We start from the raw sequence: 20949 nt of genomic DNA, 5'->3' as shown, positions 1-20949 counted from the left end.
TAATGTTGGAGAGGTAGGATGGGATCCTATCATGTAGGGCCTTGTGAGCTGTGATAAGAAATTTAGATTTTTCCCCAAAGGTAGGAGATTGGAAGGTTTTAAGCATAAGAGTCCTCTTGACACTACCTTTTTTTTTTTTTTTAAATTAAATTAAATTAATTTATTTTGGGCTGCTCTGGGAGGCATGCGGGATCTTAGTTCCCGTGCCCCCTGCAGTGGAAGCACAGAGTCCTAACCACTGGACTGCTAGTGAATTCCCCTGACACTACCTTTAACTGGAGTCCTTCCCAAGCTGGAGACTTTGCCAAGGCTTTCGCATGTTAGTGGCCAGCTCTAGGTGTCCTAGCAGAATGATACTTCTTTTACAAGAATGCTGGGGCAACCATTGGTTTCATTGCTCTTTCCACATCAAAGAGGGCTCGTTCAACAGGAGTCTTGTTGTTTTCACAACATCACTGTTGTGTGGATAGGGTTTTGTATGCTGGTTTTCTGTATTAATTTAGGCTAAAATTCAGTTCTTAATTAGACCTGATCTTTCTGTGTCAGTAACTTTGAAGGACGTGTTCTTGGCAGTTGATGATGGCTGTTTCATTTATATGATATACTTAAGGGCATACTGATGGGAATCTGAAATTGACAAGTAAAGAGGAACTTTCCCAGTATTCTTTTTATTTTTTGGCCGTGTCGGGTCTTAGTTGCAGCATGCACGATATTTGTTGAGGTGCATGGGCTCTTCACTGTGGCATGCAGGCTTCCTTCTATTTTCTCTCTCTAGTTGAGGCCTGCCGGCTCAGTAGATGTGGCACACGGGCTTAGCTACCCTGTGGCATGTGGGATCTTAGTTCCCCAACCAGGGATTGAACCCGCCTCCCCTGCGTTGGAAGGCGGATTCTTTACCACTGGACCACCAGGGAAGTCCGTTTGCCAGTATTCTTTTTTTTTTTTTTTTTTTTTTTTTAAAGATTATGTATGTCTGTATGGCTGCGTCAGGTCTTAGTTGTGGCATGCGGGATCTTCGTTGAGGCATGCGAGATCTTCTGTTGGCAGTGTGCAGGCTCTTCTTTGTGGTGCACGGGCTTCTCTCTAGTTGTGGTATGCAGGTTTTCTCTTCTCTAGTTGTGGTGCGCAGGCTCCAGGGTGCGTGGACTCTGTAGTTTGCGGCATTCAGGCTCTCTAGTTGAGGCGCACGAGCTCAGTAGTTGTGGCCTGCAGGCTTAGTTGCCCTGCGGCATGTGGGATCTTAGTTCCCTGACCAGGGATCGAACCCACACCCCCTGCATTGTAAGGTGGATTCTTTACCACTGGACCACCAGGAAAGTCCCCCCTTCCCAGTATTCTTAAGTAAGGTTGTATTCAGGTATTCTGACTCTAGTAGGGTTAATTGCTAACATTTATCCCATATTATTTGATTTTTTCAAATACTGTGAAAAATACCGAACATAACATTACACACCTGATAGTTTCATTTTATAGGTCAGTTGTGTTCAAATGGTTTTGACCGTTATCCTCTGTAAGAAAGATATTTTATATTGTAATCCATTATACACGTACTTGTATATATATCTATGTATCAATATCTATATCTGAAACCATACTTTGATGGTATAGTACTTGTCCTTATTACATGTAGTCATCTACTTTTTTTTTTTTACTTAAAAAATATTATTTACAAGCCACTAAATTGATTTTAAAACCCACTGAAGGGACAATCTGAACTTTGAAAAAACATTATAGGGAAGAAATCTGAGGCTCGGAGAGGTTATGACTTGTCATTTGTCACATAGCAAGGAAGTAGCAGAGCTGGGACTTAAACCATTGCTAATGATTCCAAAGCCCTTCCTTGTTACCACATTGTATAGCTTTTCTAGTGATTATAACCTTCAGTGAAACTGAACAAAAATGAAAACACCAAAACTGACCTTTAATAATGATTATATAAAATGTAAATTTTCAAAGCAGAAGCTGTAGGATGGGACAGAAATATTCTTCCCCTGATTATGTCCTCTGCCTTTTTCAAAGAGCTGTTGGCCACTTGGCATTGTCTTCCATATCTTGGACAGCATGCAGCTGATATTACTCATTAGTTGTACTGCGAACCAGCAGTTTCCCAAAGCACTTGTATCTCGTTACTCAGCCTACCCCTGAGCTAATCTTGGCTTCTTAAAATAATAGCTGTGTGATACCTAGCTTATGAGAGTGAGAATGTGGCCTCTCAAAAGTGAGCTGTTGCAGTGTAACTTGGAGTCAGTGCTCAGATACAAGACAGGAAATATATCTAGCATCTGAGTCCAGCCCTGCCGTTTTCTGACCTGGTTACGGTACTGGTTGAGTTAATTTTGCTGAAAGGAGAAATCATGTCCTCTCCTGCTGGAGGATAAGGCTGTATCAAAGGGAAAGGGTAGGGAATTAATGCCTGTTGTTTACTATGAGCTAGCCATGCACTGTACTCTAGGCCAGGGGTCCCTAAGCCTCGGTCCACGGCCTGTTAGGAACCAGGCCGCACAGCAGGAGGTGAGTGGCGGGCAAGCAAGCAAAGCTTCATCTGCCGCTGCCCATCACTCCCCATTGGTCGCATTACTGCCTGAACCATTTCCGCACCCACACCCCCACCCCGGTCCGTGGAAAAATTGTCTTCCAGGAAACTGGTCCCTGGTGCCAAAAAGCTTGGGGACTGCTGCTCTACCCCTCCCCCCCTACCTTGTAATCTAATTTAATTTAATTTATTTTTTGGCTGTGTTGAGTCTTCGTTGCTGCATGCAGGCTTTTCTTCAGTTACAGCAGCAGGGGCCACTGTTGTTGCAGTGCGCGGGCCTCTTATTGCGGTGGCTTCTCTTGTTGGCGGAGCATGGGCTCTAGGCATGTGGGCTTCAGTAGTTGTGGCACATGGGCTTCAGTAGTTGTGGTGCTCGGGCTCTAGAGCACAGGCTCAGTAGTTGTGGCACATGGGCTTCAGTAGTTGTGGTGCTCGGGCTCTAGAGTGCAGGCTCGGTAGTTGTGGTGCATGGGCTTAGTTGCTCCGTGACATGTGGGATCTTCCTGGACCAGGGCTCGAACCCCTGTACCCTGCATTGGCAGGCAGCCTCTTAACCACTGTGCCACCAGGGAAGCCCTCTAGGCCCTTTTGACATAGGTTTTAGTTTAATTCTCATGACAGTTCTGTGAGGGGAAAGTTAGTATCCCTATTGTTTTCATTTATTATTTTTATTTCTTAAAATTAGGATACAGAACAATCAGGACACAGAACAGTTACAGTGCCCCAAAAAACTATTTTGTGTATTATCCTTATTTTACAGAAAAGAAACATTGAGGCTCAGAGAAAAGAAATGATTCTTTTTTTTTTTTTTTTTTTTTTTTTTTTTTGTAGTACGCGGGCCTCTCACTGCTGTGGCCTCTCCCGTTGCAGAGCACAGGCTCCGGACGCGCAGGCTCAGCGGCCACAGCTCACGAGCCCAGCCGCTCCGTGGCATGTGGGATCCTCCCGGACCGGGGCACGAACCCGCGTCCCCTGCATCGGGAGGCAGACTCCCAACCACTGCGCCACCAGGGAAGCCCAAGAAATGATTCTTAAACAATCACAAAGTCAGGTAGTGGCTGAGGTTGGGATAGAAGCTACACTATACCTACCTTTAAAAATTGTACCTTCACCTCAGAGCCGAATTGGAGCTCTAAGTTAATGAGACTGTGTAGAAGGGGACATTCCTAGGCTTTAAGAATAAAGGGTTATGTCATAGGATGGAAGCCTTTGAAAACCCAACACTGTGGAAATAGAGCTGCTTTCTTATTCCTGTGTAGTGTGGGGTTTGTCTAGGATACCTCCGACACTTGTTTTTGTTTTTTTTTTTGGCTGCGTTGGGTCTTCATTGCTGTTCGTGGGCTTTCTCTAGTTGCGGTGAGTGGGGGCTCCTCTTCGTGGCAGTGCACAGGCTTCTCGTTGCAGTGGCTTCTCTTGTTGCAGAGCACGGGCTCTAGGTGTGCGGGCTTCAGTAATTGCAGCACTCGGGCTAGTTGCAGCACGTGGGGTCAGTAGTTGTGGCTCAAGGGCTCTGGAGCGCAGGCTTAGTAGCAGTGGCACACGGGCTTAGTTGCTCCGTGGCATGTGGGATCCTGCCGGCGCAGGGATCAAACCCATGTCTCCTGCATTGGCAGGCGGATTCTCAGCCACTGCACCACAGGGGAAGTCCCACCTCCAACACTTTTTTAATCAGTACAGATTTATGTTTTTAGTCTTTATGCAGTTGCTTTTCAGTGAAAAACAGGAGTTTAATCTTCTGCTAGCTTCCTTTATTAACCTGCTGGGTTTTGTTTTTGTTTTTCCTTTTTTTCTTCTGCCATGACTTGGACATAGGTTTTTTTCTCTTTTGAGCTTGAACTGGGTTGGCTCTCCAAAGCTTCTGGACCTCCTTGTTTCTTGGGTAGGCAAAACTAGTCAGGTGCCCCAGTGTCTGCTAGGGAAAAGGGTTAAATCACGTGGGTAGGATTGGGTCGAAGGCATGGGTCATAAAACATTACTCCTGTGGCTGCCAAGAAAATGCTCATTTTTTTGTGAAGAGACTGGTCCAATGTTAGTCATTTGATTATATAATTTATAATATATAATTATATATATTATATATAATTTATAATATAATATAATTAAAGCAGGGATTTTGGATAATTTCTTTAGATATATGATAAGGCCTACTTTTTCTCCCCCATTTTGTCTTCTCATGGATCACATCAAGGGTAAAGATGGGACTTTGCAAAACTGTTATGCAGAACTGTTACTTTGAATTCTTAATAACATCCTTACTAAGTTGGCATTGTCATTTCCTCCTTTATACAAATGAGGAAAACTGAGGTACAGAGAGGTTAAGTACTAGCTTCTTCAAGATTCCTAAGACAGAGCCAGTAATCTAACTCAGGTTTTTTGTGGGGTTTTGTTTTGTTTTGTTTTTGGTGTGTATGGATTTTGTTTTTGTTTTGGTGTGGCTCCAAAGCTGTCTCTTTGTATTACCTATTTGCTGTCTTCACTAACGCACTTCCAGTGCCTCTCAAGGGCATTGCCAGTGTTCAGAGAATGGTGGTGGTGTTTATACCCCTTTTTTCCCTTTAAAGTATCAAATCATTCTTGAGCATTTTAACTTTAAAAAGAAATTCAGTTCAGAGTTGTGTTCTGGTGACTTCAACATCATTTAAAAATTCAGGGCATCAAAATCTTCAGGAGCCGATTGTAACATTGAGGGACTTAGGGCTGTTGAGATTTGGAATATCCACTGATCCAGAGCCACATGGTTACTGGGCAGAAGGTGATAGGGCAAAAAGGTACTTGGCTATGGGCTGAGCCCACGTGGGGTCAGGCTGTATCACAGGAAGAAGCCAGAGCTGAATTCCAGGTCACAGAGGGCTGAACCTAGGCAGGTACCAGCACTCCCAAGGGATATGGTTCAGATGCAGGCCATTGGTGGCCAGTGTTTTGGCCTGACTTACCATTTGTAATTACTACTAGGCCTCTCCAAGCAGGTTTATTAACCTTTATTATTATTTTTTAAATAGTTATTTATTTATTTGGCTGCGCTGGGTCTTAGTTGTGGCACGTGGGATCTAGTTCCCTGACTAGGGATTGAACCCAGGCCCCCTGCATTGGGAACGCAGTCTTAGCCACTGGACCACCAGGGGAGTCCCTATTAACCTTTTAAATATATGGAGAGGCCATGTTCAGGAGATACCTGCCACTGAAATTACACACTTTCTAGAAGTTTACATGGTCACCATTCCCATTAGAGTCATAAGTGCCCGCTGACAAAACATGGCAGGGATTAATTCACTTAAGCAGTTTTAAGGGAGCCTTTTTTAACTTCAAAAATTGTGAATATATGGTTTTGTTCTTTGTAAAAATTGTACCGCCGTTTTTTCTCCAGGCTTCTAAAGGCAATAGCTATTAATACTTGAAAAGTTAGAAAATTAGTATTTTTTCTTTCATATGTATTTTATTTAACTAATAAACTTTATTTTTGGAGCAGCTTTAGGTTCACCCCCAAATTGAGTGGAAACTACAGAGAGTTCCAATATACTCCCTGTTCCCAACGTGCATGACCCCCGACCAACTATCAACATCCATTACCAGAGTGATGCATTTGTTACAGTTGATAAACCTACACTGACACATCATTGTCACCCAAAATCCATAGTTTCTATTTTATTTATTTATTTATTTATTTATAAAATGACCATTGCTGGTTTCAGCCACTGCTCTTTTAAAAAATATATTTATTTATTCATGCATGCATGCATACATTCATGAATGTATGTAGCGCCGGGGGGTCTTTGTTGCGGCGCGCAGGATCTCTGTTGCAGCGCACAGGATCTCCGTTGCAGCCTTCAGACTCTTGGTTGCGGCATGTGGACTTCTTAGTTGTAGCATGTGGACTCTTAGTTGCAGCATGCATGTGGGATCTAGTTCCCCGACCAGGGATCTAACCCAGGCCCTCTGCATTGGGAGTGCGGAGTCTTACCCACTGGACCACCAGGGAAGTCCTCATAGTTTAGATTTCACTCTTGGTATTGTACGTTCTGTGGATTTTGACAAATAGATAATGATGTGTATTACCATTGCAGTATGTTACAGAATAGTTTCACTGCCCTAAAAATTCTTTGCTCTGCCTATTCACCCCTCTCTCCCTCCTTCCTAACTACTGGCAACTACTAATCTTTTTGCTGTCTCCATAGTTTTGCCTTTTCCAGATGTTATACAGTTGGATTCATATAGTATGTGGCCTTTTTAGATTGGCTTCTTTCACTTACTAATATGCATTTAAGTTTCCTCCATGTCTTTTCATAGCTTGATAGCTCATTTCTTTTTAGCACTGAATAACAATTCCTTTGTCTGGATGTACCACAGTTTATCCACTCACCTACCAAAGGGCATCTTAGCCACTTGCAAGTTTTGGCAGTTATGAGCTGCTATATATAAACATCTGTATGTAAGTTTTTGTGTGGACATAAGTTTTCAGTTCATTTGGGTAAATACCAAGGGTGGTTACTGGATCATATGGTATGAGTATGTTTAGTTTGTATGCAACTGCCAAACTGTCTTCCAAGGTAGCATTTCTACCAGCAAGGACTGAGAATTCCGGTTGCTCTACACCATCCTCCCCAGCATATGATATTGTCTCTCTCTCTCTTTTTTTGGTGTGGGAGTCATTCTAACAGGTGTGTAGCGATATCTTGTCATATTAACTTGCACTCCCCTAATGATAGATGATGTTGAACATCTTATGCTTGCTTGCCATCTCTGTATCTTCTTTGGTGAGGTGTCTAGTAAGGTTTCTCACCTATATTTTAATTTGGTTGTTCATTTTCTTATTGTTGAGGGTTTTTTCTTATTGTGGAGTTTTAAGAGTTTCTTTTATGATTTTGGATAGCAGTCCTTTATCAGATGTGTCTTTTTTTTTTTTTTGCGGTACGTGGGCCTCTCACTGTTGTGGCCTCTCCTGTTGCGGAGCACACGCTCCAGACGCACGGGCTCAGCGGCCATGGCTCATGGGCCCAGCCGCTCCGCGGCATGTGGGATCTTCCCAGACCGGGGCACGAACCCGTGTCCCCTGCATCGGCAGGCGGACTCTCAACCACTGCGCCACCAGGGAAGCCCTCAGATGTGTCTTTTACCAATATTTTCTCGTAGTCTGGTCATCTCATTCTAATGACATTGTCTTTAGCAGACCAGAAATTTTTCATTTTAATGAAGTCTAGCTTATAATTATTTCTTTCATGGGTCATGCTTTTGGTGTTGTACCCAACAATTCATTGCCATGCACAAGGTCATCTAGGTTTTCTCCTGTGTTATCTTCTAGGAGTCTCATAGTTTTGTGTTTTTCGTTTAGGCCTGTGATCCATTTTGAGTTAATTTTTGTTAAGGGTGTAAGGTCTGTGTGTAGATTGATTTTTTTTTTTTTTTTATATGTAGATATACAGTTGTTCCAGCACCATTTCTTGAAGGCTAACTTTGCTACATTTTATTGCCTTTACTCCTTTGTCAAAGATCATTTGGTTGTATTTATGTGGGTCCGTTTCTAGGCTCTCTATTCTGTTCCATTAATCTATTTGTTTTTTCCCCAATACCACACTGTCTTGATTACTGTGACTTCATAATAATTCTTGAAATCAGATAGTGTCAGTTCTTCAGCTTTGTTCTTCTATTTCAATATTGTATTGGCCATTCTGGGTCTTTTGCCTCTGCATATAAACTTTAGAATCAGTTTGTTGATATCTACAAAATAAGTTGCTGGGATTTTGATTGAGATTGCATTGCATCCGTAAATCAAGGTGGGAGGAACTGGTATCTGGTGATATTGACTCTTCCTATCTATGAATATGTAATATCTCTCTAGTACTTTTTTGACATTTTTTTCATCAGGATTTTGTAGTTTTCCTCATACAGATCTTGTACATATTTTGTTAGTTTTATACCTAAGTGTTTCATTTTGGGAGGGTTGTGCTATTGTAAATGGTAATGTATTTTTAATTTCAAATTCCATTTGTTCATTACTGGTATATAGGAAAGTGACTGACTTTTGTTTATTAACCTTGTATCCTGAAACCTTATTATCACTGCTTATTAGTTCCAGGAGTTTTTTGTTGATTCTTTAGGATTTTCTACATAGACGATCTTGTCATCTGTGAACAAAGCCAGTTTCATTTCTTCCTTCCTAATCTGTATACCTTTTATTTCGTTTTTGCTGTCTTATCACAATAGCTGGGACTTCCAGTGTGATGTTGAAAAGCAGTAGTGAGAGGGGCATCCTTGCATTGTTCCTGATCTTAGCAGGAAAGCTTTGAGTTTCTTATCATTAAGTTTGGTGTTAGCTGTAGGTTTTTTGCAGATGTTCTTTATCACATTAAGGAAGTTCCCTTCTATTCCTAGTTTCCTGAGAGTTTTTATTGGGAATGGGTGTTGGATTTTGTCAAATGCTTTTTTCTGCATCTATTGATATGATCAAGTGTTTTGTTTCTTTAGCATGTTGATTCGATGGATTATATTAATAATTTTCAAATGACAAACCAGCCTTGCATACCTGGAATAAATCCCATTTGGTTATGATGTATATTTCTGTTTACATTGTTGGATTCCATTTGCTAGTATTTTGTTGAGGATTTTTAAATCCGTATTAATGAGAGAAATTGGTTTGTAATTTTCTTACAAGGTCTTGGAATGCTGGCCTCACATAATAAGTTAAGAAATATCCCTTCTGCTTCTGTATTCTGGAAGAGATTATAGAAAATTGGTATAATTTTGTTCTTACGTGTTCTGTAGAATTCACCAGTGAACCCATATGGGCCTGGTGCTTTCTGTTTGGGAAGATAATTAATTATTGATTTAATTTAATAATAAGCCTATTTAGATTATTTCTTCTTGTGTGAGTTTTGGGAGATTATGTCTTTCCGGGAATTGGTCCATTTCATCTAGGTTATCAAATTTGCGGGCATAAAGTTGTTCATAGTATTTCTTTATTCTAATGTCTGTGTGATCTGTACTGATGTCACCTCTTTCATTTCTGATTTTGGTAATTTGTGTCTTCTCCCTTGTTTTCTTAGCCTGGCTAGAGGCTTATTGATTTTATTTATCTTTTCAAAGAACCAGCTTTTGGTTTTGTTGATTTTCTCTATTGATTTCTTATTTTCGATTTCATTGATTTTTTTTTTTCTCTAGTTCTTATTATTTCTTTTCTTCTGCTTGCTTTGGGTTTAATTTGCTCTTCATATTCTAGTTTCCTAAGGTGGAAGCTTAGATTATTGATTTTAGATCTTTTCTAATATTCAATTTTCAACTCTAATATTGAATTCAAATTCAACTCTAAAACATTCAGTGCTATTAATTTTTCTTTAAGCACTTTTATTGATGCATCCTACAAATTTTGATAAGTTGTATTTCATTTGATAAGTTGTATTTTCATTTTTAAAATATTTCAAAATATTTTAAAAATTTCTCTTCAGATTTCTTCTTTGACCCATGTGTTTAGAATTGTATTGTTTAATCTCCAAATATTTTAAGTAATTTTCCAGCTATCTTGCTGTTATTGATTTCTAGTTTAATTCCATTGTGATCTGAGAGCAGACATTCACTGTATGATTTGTGTTCTTTTAAGTTTGTTAAGGTGTGTTTTATGATCCAGAATGTGGTCTGTCTTGGTGGACGTTCCACATGAGCTTGAGAAGAATGTGTAATATTGCTGTTGTTGGATAAAGTAGTCTGTAAATATCAATTATATTCAGTTGATTTGTAGTTCAGTTTAGTTCAGCTGTGTTCTTACTGATTTTATGGCTGTTGGATCTGTCCATTTCTGATAGATGGGTGTTAAAGTGTCCAACTATAATAATAGATTCAAATCTATTTCTTTTTGCAGTTCTATCAATATCAGTTTTTACCTCATATTTTTTCATAAGCTAAAAAATTAGTGTTTACTATATTATTATGATGATTTAAATTATACATACACATACTTTTGATATATGTCACAATAAAAATTGGACACACAGACATAAATAAATATTTAAAAATGAAACTATGAATAAGTATTCAACCACATTTTGGGTCAAAGAATTGTAAATTTAAATAATGAGTTTACCTCATATTTTGATGCTGTGTTGTTAGGTGCATACACATTAAGGGTTGTTATGTCATCTTTGGAGTACTGATGCCTTTATCATTATGTAATGCCCTTTGTTATCCCTGATAACTTACCTCACTCTGAAATTTGCTTTGTCTGAAATTAATATACCCATTCTTAGTTTTTTTTTTAGCCTGTTAACTTGTTTTTAAAGTTTTTAAATTTTATTGTGGAAATATCCAAATATATGCAGATGTAAAGAGAATGGCATAAAGAGCCCCGATGTACTCATCAGTCAGTTCCAAAAATTATAACTTTTTTGAAGTATTTAAAAAACTTTTCCCCAAATATTATTACAAAAATTTCAAACACCAGAGAAGTTAAAGACTGTAGAGTGAATACTCACATGCCCACCTCCTATATTCTCCCATTGTTTCACTCTGCTTTAATCCATATCTATCCATCCATCTGTCCCTCTACCCATCTGTCAATTCATTTACTTTTTAAAAAATATAGGTTACATACAATATTATGTTAGTTTCAGGTGTTCTACATAATGATTTGACATTTGTATACATTGTGAAATGATCCTCATGGTAAGTCTAGTAACCATCTCTTCCTGTACAACTTTCAATATTATTGACCGTACTCCTTAATGTATATATTACAACCCCATGACTTACATTATGTAACTGGAGGTTTGTACCTCTGAATCCCCTTCACCAGTATCATCCACTCCACCAATATCATCCACTCCACCACCCCCCTCTTTTGGCAACCACCTATTTGTTCTTTGTGTCTGTGAGTCTGTTTCATTTTGTTTTGTTTTTTAGATTCCAAATGTGAGATTGTGCAGTATTTGTCTCTGTCTGACTTATTTTACTTAGTATAATATCCTTTAGATTCATCCATGTTGTCACAAATGGCAGGATTTCATTTTTTTAGTGACCAAATAATATTTCATTTTATATACATAACCACATCTTTTTTTTTTTTTTTTTTTTTCCATAACCACATCTTTTTACCCACTTGTCTATTGACGGACACTTAAGTTGCTTCCGTATCTTCCTATTGTAAATAATGCTGCAATGAAGATTGTTATGTATGTATATTCAAATTAGTGTTTTTGTTTTCTTTGGGTAAATACCCAGAAGTGAAATTGTTGGATCTTATGGCAGTTCTATTTTTAACTTTTTGAGGAACTTCTATACTGTTTTCTATAGTGGGTGCACCAGTTTACAGTCCCACCAACAGTGCACAAGATTTACCTTTTCTCCACATCTTCACCAAGACTTACTTATTGTCTTTTTGACTAAAAGTAAAAGGGTGGAGAAAGATATATCATGGTAACACCAATCAAAAGAAAGCAGGGCAGGGGTGTCCTTAAAACACATCAAACATCAAAACACTTGTTTTTTGATGACACACCTGCTTTCTTTTGATTGATGTTACCATGATATATCTTTCTCCATCCCTTTACTTTTAATCTATATGTGTGTTTCCAGTAGACAACATGTAGTTGGGTCTTGTTTTTGGATCCACTCTGACAATCTCTGTCTTTCAATTAGTGTATTTAAGATGTTTAAGGTGATAATTGATATAGTTGGATTAATATCTACCATATTTGTTAGTATTTTCTATTTATTGCCCTTATTATTTGTCCTTAATTTTGTCTTCCACATTTTTTTCTGCCTCTTGCAGTTTTAAGTGAGCATTTTATATGATTCTGTTTTCTTTTCTGAGTATGTCAATTGTACTTCTTTTTTAACTTTTTTTTAGTGGTGCCCTAGAGTTTGCAATATACGTTTACAACTAATCTAAGTCAGCTTTCAAATAACACTATACTATTTCACAAGTAGTATGCATACCTTATAATAACAAAATATTCCTATTTCCTACCTCCCATCCCTTATATCATGTTGTCATTCATTTCACTTACACGTAAGTATATACAGTAGAATACATGCTATTACTATTTTTTTTGCGGTACGCGGGCCTCTCATTGTTGTGGCCTCTCCCGTTGCGGAGCACAGGCTCCGGATGCGCAGGCTCAGCGGCCATGGCTCACGGGCCTAGCTGCTCCGTGGCATGTGGGATCTTCCCGGACCGGGAAATGAATCTGTGTCCCCTGCATTGGCAGGCAGACTCTCAACCACTGCGCCACCAGGGAAGCCCGCTATTATTATTTTAAACTGTTACTTGTTAGAACTAAGAATAAGAAAAATAAGTTTTAATTTTACCTTATTCTCCAGTGCTCTTCCTTCTTATTATGTAGATCTGAGTTTCTGACTTTATTAACATTTTCCTTCCCTCTGAAGAACTACTTTTAACATTTCTTGCTAGGCAGGTGTACTGGCAATGAATTCTCTCCAATTTTGTTTGTCTGAGAAATTCTTTATTTCTCTTTCACTTTTGAAGGATAATTTCACAGGATAAAGAATTCTAGGTTGGTGGGTTTATTTCTCTCATCACCCTAAACATTTTACTCTATTCCCTTCTTGCTTGCATCATTTTGAGGTTAACTTGGATGTAATTATTACCTTTGCTCCTCTATAGGTAGGATGTTTGTTCCCTCCAGCTTCTTTCAAAATTTTTTTCTTTTAAGTTATGTCACCCTTTTTTAATTTTTATATTATATTATATTTTATTTTATTTTGGCTGCTCTGGGTCTTAGTTGCGGCATGTGGGATCTTCACTGTGGCATGCAGGCTCTTAGTTGCAGCATGTGGACTTCTTAGTTGTGACGTGCGGACTCCTAGTTGTGGCATGTGGACTCCTAGTTGCAGTATGCGAACTCTTAGTTGCAGCATGTATGCAGGATCTAGTTCTCTGACCAGGGATCGAACCCAGGCTCCCTGGAGTCTTACCCACTGGACCACCAGGGAAGTCCAAGATTGGATTTTTTTCTTTTAACCTTTGATTTTCTGAAGTTTGAATATGATGTCTAGGTGTAGTGGGGTTTTTTTGACATTGATCTTGCTTGGTGTTCTCTGAGCTTCTTGGATCTGTAGTTTGGTATCTGACATTAATTTGGGGGAAATTCTCAGTCATTATTACTTCAAATATTGCTTCTGTTTCTTTCTTTTCCTTCTAGTATTCCCATTACACATACATAACACCTTTTGTTGTCCCACAGTCCTTGGAGATTCTGTTCTTTTGTTTGTTTCAGTCTTTTTTCTCTTTGCTTTTCAGTTTTGGGAGTTTCTACTGTCATATCTTCAAGGTCAGAGATCTTTCTTTAGCCATGCCCAGTCTACTATTGAGCCTATCAAAGCCTTCTTCATTTCTATTACAGTATTTTTTATTTTCTAGCATTTTATTTTGATTCTTTCTTAGAATTTCCACCTCCCTGCTTAAATTATCCATCTGTCTTTCATGTTGTCTGTTTTCCATTAAAACCCTTAGCATATTAATCATATTCTTTAAAGTTCCTGGTCTGATAATTCCAACATTTCTGCAGTGTCTGACTCTGATTTCTGATGCTTGTTTTGCCTTTCAGTATGCCTTGTGGGGTTTTTTTGTTGAAAATTGAATGTGGTGTACTAGGTAAAAGGAACTGCTATAAACAGGCCTTTAGTAATGTAGTGGTAACATGTGGGGAAGGGGAAGCATTCTATAGTCCTTTGATTTGGTCTCAGTGTTTTGGTGAGCCAGTGCTGCAGAACAGCGAACTTTACTAGTGCTTCTCAGGGTTCTTTTCCCCCTTAGGTGGGACAGGATGGCTGGGTGGGCTGGAGTTGGGTTATTCCTATTTCTTCATGTAGGATGTTAGAGGAAGCTAGAGTTGGGTATTTCCTGTCTCCTAGGTTGGTTAGGCTCTGATAAAACTCCAGCAAGTTAGGCTCTAATAAAATAATTTTTTCCTGAATGCAGGCCTTGTTAAGAACAGAATGCTCTGGTATATTTCAGGGGTCTTTTTCCCCTCTCTCTTCTGGAAGCAAGAAGGAATTTTTCTCTGATACTCACTGTGAGGTCCTGGTAGAGGTTTTGGAGGTAAAACTCACAAAAGTGTGGAGCCCTCCTGTGACTGGGTCCCTCTGGAGTTTTTTGTTTTTGGCCGTGCCATGCAGCATGCGGAACTTCCCCAACCAGGGATTGAACCCGTGCCCCCTGCATTGGAAGCATGGAGTCTTAACCACTGGACCACTAGGGAAGTCCTCCCTCTGGAGTTTTAACTCTCAGAGTTAGCCACACTTAGCTTCCAACAATTCATCAACTACAGCTTAGGTGTTCTTACTCTGGCACTGGTTCCTGTGGAATTTTCTGCTCAAGAGTTTCAGCTTTAGTAGGTTGTGATTCTCTGTTAACTGTATCTGTCTCTCCAATTTTGGGGACAGTGTTTTGCCATCTGACCTCACTTCTCTGCCACATCTATGAAGAGTTGTTGATTTTCCACTTCGTTCAGCTTTTTCTTGTTGTTAGGACAGAGTGGCAACTTCTAAGCTCCATACATGGCCAGACTGGAAACTGGAAGTGGTATTGATTTTTTAAAGAATTTGAGATAGGGATGTCATTTCTTCCTACTTTTAACCTTATCCAAAAATTGTCATTTAGTTTAGAGAGCTTCCTGCCGAGGCATTTACTCACTTTCTACACCCCTCTTTGTAAATTTGGCACATATAAATTTACCCCATGACAAAAATGGAGTCTTTATCCAGCTGCAATGAGAAAGCTCACCATTTGGATTTCTGCATTTTTTTTTTTTTTTTTTTTTTGCGGCACGCGGGCCTCTCACTGCTGTGGCCTCTCCCGTTGCGGAGCACAGTCTCCGGACGCGCAGGCTCAGCGGCCATGGCTCACGGGCCCAGCCGCTCCGCGGCACGTGGGATCTTCCCGGACCGGGGCACGAACCTGTGTCCCCTGCATCGGCAGGCGGACTCCCAACCACCGCGCCACCAGGGAAGCCAGATTTCTGCATTTTTTGATTGGAAAATTTTATTTTCTTCATGACAATCCCAGGAGTTCAGAGCTTGCTTTCTCAGACCTTGTCTCTGTCCCTTAGCATAAGTCCTCTCTCTGACATCTGCTCCTGCACATCTACAAGGATCACGTTTTCTGAATCCAAAATCAGAACAACAGATCTCACATGAAATTTTTTTCCCCTTTTAAATAGACTATTTTTTAGAAAGGTTTTAAGTTCACAGCAATATTGAGCAGAAAGTACAGAGTTTCCATATACCCACTTCCAAACATATTGTACAATCTCCTGCCATCAACATCCCATACCAGAATGGTACATTTGTTATAATCAGTGAACCTACATTGATATTGTACAATACTATCACCCAAAATTCATAGTTTACATTAGGGTTCACTCTTCATATTTTATACTTTATGGATTTCGACAAATGTGTCATGATATCACATGGGCTTTTTATATGGAGATTTAGTTTGAATTCCTGAATATTGGAATTTATAGAACATTGGTTCATGGAGACCACAGAACATAATAATCTTGGAAAAAATCAAAGTACGGTCACTGTATGTAGATGTGTCAGATCAGTTTCAGTGCTTTTCTGCTTTGACTAGTGCTTGAAAGGGCCTTGGAATAGACTACGTAGCCGGTGACAAGCAGGGATACAGACTTGTTTGCTCAGGTGGCTTGGCAAAGGCTGCAAGAGTTGCCATGGGGGTCTCCTGGGGACCGGGAGGCTATAGAGCCAGATAGATCTGACTTTTCCGAAAGGTATCAAACTACTGGAATTTGAACATGCATAGGTTTGGATTCAACTTTTTTTCTTTCACCAATATCTCTAAAATATATGGCACATACTAGAAGCTCTGAAGTTGGTTTAATCTTCGGAAGATCAGTACGTACCAGTTTTTCAGTTTTCTGGTGAAAGGATGGAACACTAACAAAGTCTGTCACATTGTACAGATTTGTAGTGTTTTTTTTTAATGTCTTATTTGCTTTATATATTTTTTCTGATTATATTTCCTTCTGAAAATAGAATACCTTTTTTTCTGATTTTAATGACAATACATATTCATTGTCAAACATGTCTTTTAAGTTTATTTCTCCTGAGAGCTCTACAATTAAGGCTTGTGACTAGTACTCACTTTGGAACTATAACTGAAAACATTAAAAGCTCAGGAAACATAAAGAGTGATTTTTATATTTGATTCATAGACCTACACTGACCCTTCTCCCTAGCTAAAGACCAGAATTCTTAATCCTTTCAAATATCTTTATTTGCATGACTCTCGGTCCCTTAAGCCTTCACACTCTCCTTTCTTCCTTATTTGTTTTGGTTGGATGAATCACACAGAGTTAAAGCTGTGGCAACCTCCTGTACCTTCTTCTTTCATGATCTCCATATCCAGTCAGCCAGGCAATTCATCTTACCTGTCTTTGTTTTACTTTTACATTTCTGTTTTCATCACTGAGTAACCACCTTCCCCTCCCTTCATTCCCTGCAACTTTTTAAAGCTTGTATTTATTGATACTTTATATGCCAGAAATTATGCCAGGTAGTTATCAACCGGAGTTTATTTGGCCATGTCGAGCGCTTTTTTTTTTTTTTTTTTTTTTTACTTTTATTTGCATTTATTTTTTGCAGCATTTATTCCCGGGCCATAAGTTTTTGTTTCTTCAATTTCTTCTGGGATATCTTTTTCTTCTGGGCAACCTCCTCTTCTGGTTTAGGAACAATCTGTTCCTAAATCCTTCTTTTTCAGTAAGGATCATCTCAGTGTGGCACGGAGAGCTCATGTATGGGTTGATCCGACCATGAGCTCTATAAGTCCTGTGCCGCATCTTGGGGGCTTTGTTCACCTGGATGTGCTCAATGACCAGAGAATCTACATCTAAGCCCTTAAGTTCAGCATTACTCTCTGCATTTTTGAGCATGTGCAGTAAAAATTCAGCACTCTTTTTGGGCCACCGACCCTGCATCCAGCCCCACTGTTTGGCCTGGGCACACCTACCAACTCCACCACTGTAACGACGGAATGGCACACACTGCTTCTTTAAAGTGACATCCTTCAGATACTTGGTGGCTTTTCGGATATGCGTACCCTTAATGGCCTGGGCTGTTCACGAGTGTTCTTAAAGTGAACACGAAGATTTGAACCTCTCGACTTGCATGATTTTGTGGCATTTTCTGGGTCAAGTGAATAGTGAACCATTTTTAGAGGTCACCTCAGGCCACTAACCGGAAAAGGAAGATCGAGCACTTTTGGTTGTCACAACCTGGGGGCCAGGGCGGGTGGGGAGGGGACGGGTAGGTAGAGACCAAGGATGCTGCTAAATATCCTATTAATGCACAGGGATAGCTCCTCCATAAAAAAAGAATTATTTGGCCCAAAATGTCAATAGTGTCAAGTTGAGAAACCTGAATCACATTAATTGTTTCATAGCTTACTTAGTCCTCACAACTCTTTACATGGGTTTTATTATCCCTACTTTATAGATGATGAAACTGAGGCTCACAAGGTTTAAGTTAACTTAATCAGCATCACATAGCTAGTAAGTAATGGAGCCAAGTTCAAACTTAGGTCTGACTCAGTCTGAGCTTACAGTGGTCATGATACATAGCCTGCTCATAACTCAGACCCTTAGCTTTTACCTGGTCTACTATAATGGGCTCCTTCCTGATCTTCTTGCCTCTTGTCTCTCCGTTTAAGTCTGTCTTAAACATGGCTTAAGTCTCTAATTATAATCCCTCTCTGCTCACAATCTTCCAATGCATTTGGAATGTAGTTTTGGTTCCCCAGTCCAGCATTTAAGGCCAAAGCTGCTGCAGTCAGTCCCTGAAGTACCTTTCCAACTAATTTTCCATAACTCTCTTCTTTTCAAAGACATCTTTTCTAAGACATGCTTTATTTTCTTATTTTTGCTTCTTTATATATTTCCCAATATTCTATAACATATATACTGCTGTTTTAATTTAAAAGTTTTTTTTTTTTTTTTTTTGGCGGTACGCGGGCCTCTCACTGTTGTGGCCTCTCCTGTTGCAGAGCACAGGCTCTGGATGCACAGGCTCAGCGGCCATGGCTCATGGGCCCAGCTGCTCCGCGGCATGTGGGACCTTCCTGGACTGGGACACGAACCCATGTCCCCTGCATTGGCAGGCGGACTCTCAACCACTGTGCCACCAGGGAAGCCCTAAAAGGTTGTTTTTAATGGCAGAAAAGAATATCCAGCCTGTCTTATGATTTAGGGATTACAAAATAAAATGATTGTATTTTTATTGTAAAGCCCCCAGACTTCCTCTGTGTAATCCTTTGTTCATGCTGTGCCCTTTGGACTCCCATACAACTCATTATCAGCTATTCAAATTCTTTTTGGCCATCAGGGCCCAACCTGAACACTACTGCCTGCCACTGATCCAAAGAGCAAAGAGGTTAAGAGCATGTGCTTTTTACACACTGACAGGGCTAAGTTTGAGATCTGTTTTTTTCTGCTAACTAGCTGTGAGACCTTGAGCAAGTAACCCAACATCATTAAATCTGTTGCCTCATCTGTAAAATTGGGATGGTGTCTAGCTCACAGAGGGTTTTTGGAATTAAGTAAGAGCTCACATGTGAAGTGCTTAGCCCAGGCCTGGCACAATATGAGTGCTCAATGAGTTCATTAATAGACCCCATTATTTGTTACCATATTATTTCTCCACTTCTTTAATTCATGCCTCTGCATCTCTAATAGTATGAGCTGTAGAGTCAGAATTCATGCATTTCAATCCTGGTATCACCACTTACTAGTTGTGTAAACTTAATCAAATTACCTAGCCATCATGTGCTTTAGTTTCCATATCTATGCATATAATAGCATGTGCTCCATAGGGCTTATTTCAGGATTACATGAGATAATATAGGTAAAGCACCTAGACTAGATCTGGCCCATGCTAAGTGCTCAATTATGTTAGCTATTATTACCACTCTTCTAGCACTTACTAATTCTACTACTTCTTACCTATATTCCACTCATTTGTATACTTGTAGCGCACTTATCTGAGGGTTAGCCCCTTGAAGACAAGGATTATAAAAAGTAGTCATCACTGTGCCCTGAGCAGAGTTTTGAGCTTAGTTATAATGACAGTTATTTTTTACTGATACTTGATTAAGGACTTTCATAGACATCACCCTATTTGAGCCTCACAAAAATCATATGAAGTAGGCAGACAGAATGCTAGCTAAGTATGTATGTGTGTGTAGGAAAGGTAGGTTTGGGTGCCTACCATGCTCTAGGCTTTGAGTCCTTCCTTCTTCACCTTATTTATACTATTTAGCTTTCATAGCTATCCTGAAAGGTAGTGTTTATTACTACATTTTTAATATAAGGAACTTGAGGCTCAGAAAGGTTAAATAACATAATCAAAATTCAACCAACTAATACGCTTCAGAGCCTAGACATGTTTCAACAAAGTCGTGTGTCCTCACTGTTGAATTTTCACGGCCAGGTGTCAGATTTGGTGGTATCTAAGCCACAGTCTCATTCTGTTCCTATTTCTGCTTTGGGGAACCTGGCTACCTTGTCTTCTGAAATAGCTGTTGATGTAAAATACTGCAGTAATGTCAGGAGAGAGAAAACCTTCAGACAAGGACCATTAGAAAAATTGATCTTAGATTTCTTAGTATTCCTGTGTTTTAGAGACTGCTAAGAATGAGTAGATGAACCTACGTGGTCTGATGCCAGTGATTTCAAGGGTTCCTTGAACATATTTTCTTTCTTTTTTTTTTTTTTGCGGTACGCGGGCCTCTCACCGTTGTGGCGTCTCCTGTTGCGGAGCACAGGCTCCAGACGCGCAGGCCCAGCAGCCATGGTTCACAGGCCCAGCTGCTCCGCGGCATATGGGATCCTCCTGGACTGGGGCACGAACCCGTGTCCCCTGCATCGGCAGGTGGACTCTCAACCACTGCACCACCAGGGAAGCCCCCTTGAACATTTTTATACCACCAGTTTGCTGTAGGCCCAAGTGAGAGCATTCTGAAACTTACATTATAACGTACATAGTATGTTGGAAAGAGCCCTAGATTGTTTGGAATCAGAAGTCTAGGAGTTCCTATACCAGGAATCCTTTTTTGGGAGATTTTGTGTAGTCTTTGAAGTCAAACAGACCTGATTTGGGTTACCTGACCTCTCTTGAGTCTTTTTGCTTGTGTGTACAATGAGGCGTTTTGAACATCAAATGCACTAAAGTATGTAAAACACCTTGCCTTTTTCATAGCAGGTATTTAACAAAATAAATAAACTGTAATAATATTAAATGTATGTTATTCCCACCTGCAGGAAGAAGTCCCAACTGTTTAGCCTAGTATATAAGACCTTTCTAAATCTGGCTTTCCTCAGTGTCCCTCAGTCTCTTTTCCTGCCACTCACTGTCATGTGTCTTAAACCCACGCTACACAAAAGTATTCATATTTT

At 39.8% G+C, this 20949-nt stretch overlaps 1 protein-coding gene and 1 pseudogene across 2 annotated transcripts in view; one reads left to right on the top strand and one right to left on the bottom strand.

The window, feature by feature from the left end:
• Positions 1-20949, top strand: part of NR6A1 (nuclear receptor subfamily 6 group A member 1) — a 202885-nt gene that overhangs the window by 89934 nt on the left and 92002 nt on the right. The gene's annotated exons all lie outside the window — the stretch shown is intronic.
• Positions 17106-17726, bottom strand: LOC114884133 (annotated as a pseudogene).

The sequence above is a fragment of the Monodon monoceros genome, unplaced genomic scaffold, assembly GCF_005190385.1.
Source record: "Monodon monoceros isolate NGI ecotype Baffin Bay Population unplaced genomic scaffold, NGI_Narwhal_1 Super_Scaffold_5, whole genome shotgun sequence".
In the NCBI taxonomy this organism is placed as follows: Eukaryota; Metazoa; Chordata; class Mammalia; order Artiodactyla; family Monodontidae; genus Monodon; species Monodon monoceros.
This window is presented reverse-complemented; position numbering and strand designations above follow the sequence as displayed.